Genomic DNA, 7312 nt, shown 5'->3' on the forward strand with positions numbered 1-7312 from the left:
AAGCCATTGATTGCTCATGGGTAGGACAAGCTAATATAATAAAAATGACAATTCTACCCAAATTAATTTACCTATTTAGCACCATACCTATCAAGTTACCAAAAAAATTCTTTACTGAATTAGAAAAAACTATAACAAATTTCATTTGGAATAACAAGAGATCAAGAATATCAAGGGAAATGATGAAAAAAATGTGAAGGAAGAGGGCCTAGCAGTACCAGATATTAAACTATACTATAAAGCAGCAGTCATCAAAACAATATGGTACTGGCTAAGAGATAGAGAGGAGGATCAATGGAATAGACTTGGGGTAAATGTTATCAGCAAGACAGTGTATGATAAACCCAAAGAGCCCAACTTTTGGGACATGAATCCACTATTTGACAAAAACTGCTGGGAAATTTGGAAAACAATATGGGAGAGATTAGGTCTAGATCAACATCTCACACCCTACACCAAGATAAATTCAGAATGGGTGAACGACTTGAATATAAAGAGGGAAACTATAAACAAGTTAAGTGAACACAGAACAGTTTACTTGTCAGATCTGTGGGAAAGGAAAGACTTTAAAACCAAGCAAGAGTTAGAGAAAATTACAAAATGTAAATTAAATGGTTTTGATTATATTAAACTAAAAAGTTTTTGTACAAACAAAAACAATGTAGTCAAAATCAGAAGGGAAACAACAAATTGGGAAAAAATCTTTATAACGAAAAACTCTGACAGGGGTCTAATCACTCAAATATACAAGGAGTTAAAGCAATTGTATAAAACATCAAGCCATTCCCCAATTGATAAATGGGCAAGAGACATGAATAGGCAATTTTCAGGTAAAGAAATCCAAAGTATCAATAAGCACATGAGAAAGTGTTCCAAATCTCTAATAATTAGAGAAATGCAAATCAAAACAACTCTGAGGTATCACCTCATACCTAGCAGATTGGCTAAAATGAAAGAAGGGGAGAGTAATGAATGCTGGAGGGGATGTGGCAAAATTGGGACATTAATGCATTGCTGGCGGAGCTGTGAACTGATCCAGCCATTCTGGCTGGCAATTTGGAATCATGCTCAAAGGGCTATAAAAGAATGCCTGCCCTTTGATCCAGCCATACCATTGCTGGGTTTGTACCCCAAAGAGATCATAGATAAACAGACTTGTATGAAAATATTTATAGCTGCGCTTTTTGTGGTGGCAAAAAATTGGAAAAGGAGGGTATGTCCTTCAATTGGCGAATGGCTGAACAAACTGTGGTATATGCGGGTGATGGAATACTATTGTGCTAAAAGGAATAATAAACTGGAGGAGTTCCAGGCGAACTGGAGAGACCTATGGGAACAGATGCAGAGCGAAAGGAGCAGAGCCAGAAGAACACTGTACACAGAGACTGATACACTGTGGTAAAATTGAATGTAATGGACCTCTGTACCAGCAGCAATACAATGACCCAGGACAATTCTGAGGGATTTATGGTAAAGAATGCTACCCACATTCAGAGGAAGGACTGCAGGAGAGGAAAGATATAAGAAAAACAACTGCTTGAACGCATGGGTCAGGGTGGACATGATTGAGGGTGTGGACTCGAAACTACCACACCAATGCAACTACCAACAATTTGGAAATTGGTCTTGATCAAGGACACATGACAAAACTAGTGGAAATGTGCATCGGCCATGGGTGGGGGCAGTGCGGGGGGCGAAGGGGAAAGGAGGAGCATGAATCATGTAACCATGTTAAAAATGAATATTAATAAGTGTTTGAAAAAAAAATGAAGATGACACAAAGAGCCTAGATACCCAGGCAGAATGCAGAACAGTAGAGTTCCTCTTTTCTTTTAATGGAGTCTAACTTTATTGCTGGGATTGCCTTTATCCCACAGTATACATCTCCACCTTATACTGAATATTCTGTTCCTAAGTGACTCATTTGGTTAACACATAGACTAGGATGAAAACATCAAAGGAAGCAGTCTGAACAAATATTTGATAGGAAAAAAAAAACCCAAACCCAGGAGTTACAGTGCCAAGAGAAGTGAGAACACCTTTTAGTGTTGTGTTTATAAGTGAAGAGACAGTAAAAAGTTTTCATTCAAATTTTTCATCTCCTTCTTCCACATCTTTCAAGCTGAGAACTTCCAAAGAACCTTTTCCTTTTGTCTCTTATCAGGTCATCAGTTTCTCTGAAACAGCCCAGGTCAATTAGATATACAATTTCTAACTGTTCACCAGTCTTCACTTTCTATCACCTTGATCAATGGTTTGAGTTTTTCTTTTAGTTTTTTTTCCTTCCCTCACAGGTAGGATGAATCGAAGTATCATATGGGCTCACTCAATCTTCATGTTTTCCTTCAACTGCTTTATTACTTCCAAAGCCTGCTGTTTTGTACTCTTGTTGGGTTTGACAGAATAGTGGATATCCTTCATTGCTCTTTCAATGAGGATGGCAGTGTATGGTCTCTTTGTTTCAGGATTAATGCATTTATCTGCCACAGTTGTTGCAATATCCCTAAATATCTGCTCCAGTTGTGTGTGTCGTTCTTTATCTGACACTTGTACTTCCTCTTTTGTTAAAATCTGTTTACAGATTTCCATCTGGTCATCTGTCCCAAAGGCACTGATAAGATCTTCCTTTTTAGCAACTTGGCCTTTAGAGACATTTACAAACACTGAGTGGGTCTGCAAGACTTCATGAAGGTCTTTTTCCACGCCACTGCACCAGCCCACAACCTTGTTCTTGTAGCAAGCAATTTCAAAGCACTTCCCTGTGCACTTCATGTGCACCACAGCCACGTTTATCAGGAGGATCTGGTTAGTGGGCGTGAAGATGGACATTGCAGCAGTGACCCATCCCCACCCAGCAGGCAGGCCTGCTAATGGCTGTGGACCCTCAAGCCAGGTTGCTGGGACTCCCCACTGAGAAGGACTTGAAATGGAAGTGCTGCCAACATTGCTGCTCCCACTATCCACCATCACTAGGCACCCCTAATGCTCTTCTTTCCTTTTTTAATCAAATTAACAAATGCCTGTATTTTATTTGTTGGTTTTTTTTTCATAAAAATAATTCCTAGCTTAATGGTTCTCTTATTTCCAATTTTATTAATTTCTCCTTTAATTTTTAGGATTCCCAATAGCCTTTATTTGAGGATTTTTGATTTGTTCTTTTTCTAGGTTTTTTTTAGTTACCCAGTTCATTCATCTGAATTTTCTCTATTTAATTGATGTAAGCATTAAGAAATATATATTTTCTCCTAAGCAGTGCTTTGGCTGTATCTCATAAATTTTGATAAGATGTCTCCTTATTCTCATTCTCATTAATACAATTATTGATTGTTTCTATAAATACAAGAGACAAGCAGTACTTGTCCTTGAAGAGTTTATATTTGAAAAAGTAGGGGTACTATAAAATCAAGAGGATGTGGACAGAGATGTCTTAGTGTGGAAAGTTCTTAGGGTAATGAGGAGATTGATATTCCCTAAATTTTTCTCCAGAAGAAGATTATAAATTATTTGAAAGCAAGGCCTTTCCTTGGGTTAACACTTAGAACAGAGTATACACTTAATAAAAACTTGGTGAGTTGAAGTGAATTAATAGTAAACATGTGCCCAGCATGTTCATTATGTTGTGCATCTAGGAAATTAATTGTTTTGCTCTTATGTTTCATTTCTAGATTATCTCTGTTCAGGAAAGTTATCTTGTAACAATGTAAAACAATTAAGCAAAACATGAGTGTATATTGTATAATTAGAATTTTCTCCCCAAAACTCTCTTTCCCAGCTTGCCTTTTCATTCTCACATTATGTGCTTATTCTTTCAAGATAAAGGTATGGGTATAGTTTCTCCCTCTCTCTTTTTCCAGGAACTCAACTGTGGAGGCTGGGGGGCAAAGCTTGGCAGGAAAGTTTTCTCACATGGTCATACTTAAACTTTGTATTTCTATTTTTTATTTCTTCTACTGAAGTGATTACTAATATATTTTATAATATATAATACTTGGAGTTATTGGTATTAATTTAAATCTTATAATATTGAATACTCAGTCAAAAAGAACATTTTTTATTAATTAAATAAACAAGAAACTAAAACTTAGTGTTTTGAATAAACAACTAGATTTTACTTAAAAATAATTTGTAAAACCTACTTTTAGTGAAACTCTTCCTGTTAAATAGAGAATAACAGTTTCAACCTTACCATCTTGGCTCAAAATAATCTTTTCAACTTAACTCTGTTCCTCTTGGCCCAAACCTAGTCATAAAAGGCCAGCAGTGGGGTGTAAGGACTGGTTACAAGATGTAGTCTTTTTGAAATGAAAAAAAATTTAGCTTTTTCTCTGCACCAGGTAGTCTTAGGATCCCACTCTGTAAGTCAAGCCATTAAAAAAATATATGACCAAAAGACTAAAAAGGGAGAAAATGTCTAGTTGATTTTTTTTCTGTAGTGGTGGTAGCTCCCTGGAGTCCTTTGATAAGAGCAGGGGGCTACTGAGGGCAAGAGGGTTGAGAGCACACGACAACCCCTTCACCTCTCTCAGTTGGACTAAAACTGAACTCTACCAAGCAAAGTGCCACCTGAAAAGGTGAGGTAGTACCATGGACAGCATATGAAAGAAGTTCATAGAGGAGGCCTTCACATGGAGCAATGAGCAAATCACTGAAGGAACTTCTTTGTGCATGAGGAGAGACTGATGAAAGGAAACTGAGTAAAAAGGAAAGGAAGAAATAAGGAGAAGCAGGAGATGGTATTGCAACAACTATTGCTAGTGATTTCCAAAGCCTGGGAAAGCTGCCCCAAATCTGGAAGACTTCAGATTCTAAATAGTCCTTCTTTTTGCCAAGATGATTACTGGTACATTAGGGAACACCTGACAATAATCAGTATGTCCCTTACTCAGGATAAAAGATTCCTAGATAGATTCTCTTAATAGGGAATAAAAGAAAGAAAGAAAAGAGGGGAAAAGGAATATAGGATATTAGAAATGAAAGGAAGGAAGCAAGGAAGGAAGGAAGGAAGCAAAGAAGGAATTTATAAAGTATCTATGCTTTGTGAGGCATTGTGCTAAGTACTTTATAAATATTATCTCATGTGATTTTTACCCATGCCTTAGGAGGTAGGCACCATTATTATTCCCATTTTATAAACAGGTTAAATGACTACCCATAGGATCATAAAACTAGTAAGTATCTGAGGTCAGATTTTGAAGTTATGTCTTCCTGAGTCAAAGCCAACACTCTCTACCTAGGTGCCCTTCTGCTAGAGACTTTAGAGATCATCTACTCCAAATTCTTTATTTTACAGATAATAAAGTTAAGGTCTTTCTCTCTTTGTTGTCATTTTAGCATTGTGGTGCACCACAATGCTAAAATGACAACAAAGAGAGAAAGATAAATATGAGAGAATAGAGTCACTGGGACAAAGTGAATTGGGGACAGCTGGGCAGTGGGAGAATAAGCCAAGAGATAAAGGAAAATAAAATCAAGTGTTACTTTGATATCACTAAAAAGAAGTATTGCTAGAATTAGGATCTATACCATCCTTCTGAACTGTGCCTTCTGCAGCCACATACAGTAAGGCTAAAATAATAACAAGATTTAATCACCACCTTTCAACAGATTTATCATCTATCAGTCTCTGATAAGCAAATCAATCTTATCCTATGAACTGCAGCCAGTCTAGTAAATCCTCAAGTTCCTATTCATTCTATTTCTCTCTATTATAAAAGAAACGTTTATACGTTTCTTAGAGGAGAAACCTAGGATGGAGCAAAGTGGCTAAGAATTTCAAGTATGCATTCTTCTTTGCCCCATTCTTGTGTCTTATGCAAAGTCTTTCCCCTGACCATATAGATGGTATTCTCCCTCCAGGGTTGCTTTTTCCCCTCTTTTGGCCCAACACATAGGCTTAAAAAATGTAAAACCTGCAGTTCTGGGTATATTACCAAAGGAAACAGTTTTACTTAAAATCTTGTTTTTGCCAAAATATTTTCAAAGTAGCTGGAGAGTTGTCAAACCACAGTGGCTCTCAGCTGTGTTTCCTTCTACCATTTCCCTAGGTTCTCCCAGCACAGCACTTGGTAATTGGATATTCTTTGAGGAGAAGAAAAAAAAAAGGTTGCACGAGACAGTTTGTAGATTTAAGAATTATTCTTTTGGGGACTGAAGGCCACAAATCCAGGGGTGCTTGACTGCCAAACCCTGGGGCTTTGTGACTGTACACCATTCCTGGAAACAGCTTTTAGCAAGGAGACTACAGGGGAGGCATATTGATAATACACAATATTTAGAATATCATTCCAAAGGCTTTGGACTTTTTTTCTTAACCTTTACTTATGTGGTTTTGATCAAAGGAATTTGTTTTGTTGAAAACAATTTAAAAGCAGTATCTGTAATGATAAATTCCATACTTCAAGCATTCTCTCTTGTTTTATAGAGTTTGTGATTTTTTTTGTCTTTGATGACAATAATTTCCATTTAGTATCATTTAAACATCAGGTATGGGATTTTTGAAACTATTCCCTAACAGGGGGTGAGGGTGAATTAGTACCCAGAACTTCTTTAAGTGACCAATGGGAGAAGTAGTAATTATTTCCAATTTACAGAGAAAGAAACTAAAATCTAGGAAGGTAGGACTAGGTTTTAGTTTAACAAACAAAATTTGGATTTGCTCCCAAGATAATGAGACATCAGAGAAGACTTCCATAAAGTAAGAAAATGTATCAGAGGTCATATTGAGAAATCCAAACACCAGATCCTGATCTGGAATTTCTTTCTTTGGAATCTGACTCAGTTCCCTTTTAATCTGTTTCTAATGGTTGGGTCATAAAAGCCAAATGAAGGGGGGCAAACTACACTGAATATCCATTACACAATATAATCAATCTTAATTATTCAAAGCAATGGAAGATTCTTTGACCAGAAAAGCCAACCTCCTCTCCTATCCCATCTGTTTATCAGATCTAATAGCAAATTTGTGTCCAATTTATGTTTTTCTTATCTTTTCCCTAATAAGGAGAAACTAGCATTCTACATCTAACTGAAAACTAATCAGATAAAGTAAATCTCTTTCTGTAATCTAAAATATCTGGGGTTCTTTTGTTTGTTTGGTAGTTCTTGAATATCTCCCAGTGATGCCACTTGTACTCTTTCTCTGCTTCCTACTGAATTCTGGTTCCCAAAACTAGAACTCTAGGATCTGCTAAGTGGGCTTTCAACAAATTTTGCCCAGAACCAGGATGTCAAACCACTTCCCAGTCATCTGTAAACCATGTTGTTTTAATCTCTTGCTGTCTTGTGAAGTCATTGATTTGTCTGGTCTATTCAA

The 7312-nt window shown here is 36.8% G+C and overlaps 1 pseudogene; it reads right to left on the reverse strand.

Moving 5' to 3' along the window:
* Positions 1–2082: 2082 nt before the first annotated feature.
* LOC123231522 lies at positions 2083–2829 on the reverse strand (annotated as a pseudogene).
* Positions 2830–7312: the final 4483 nt, after the last annotated feature.

Source organism: Gracilinanus agilis, chromosome 1 (assembly GCF_016433145.1).
Source record: "Gracilinanus agilis isolate LMUSP501 chromosome 1, AgileGrace, whole genome shotgun sequence".
Classification (NCBI taxonomy): Eukaryota; Metazoa; Chordata; class Mammalia; order Didelphimorphia; family Didelphidae; genus Gracilinanus; species Gracilinanus agilis.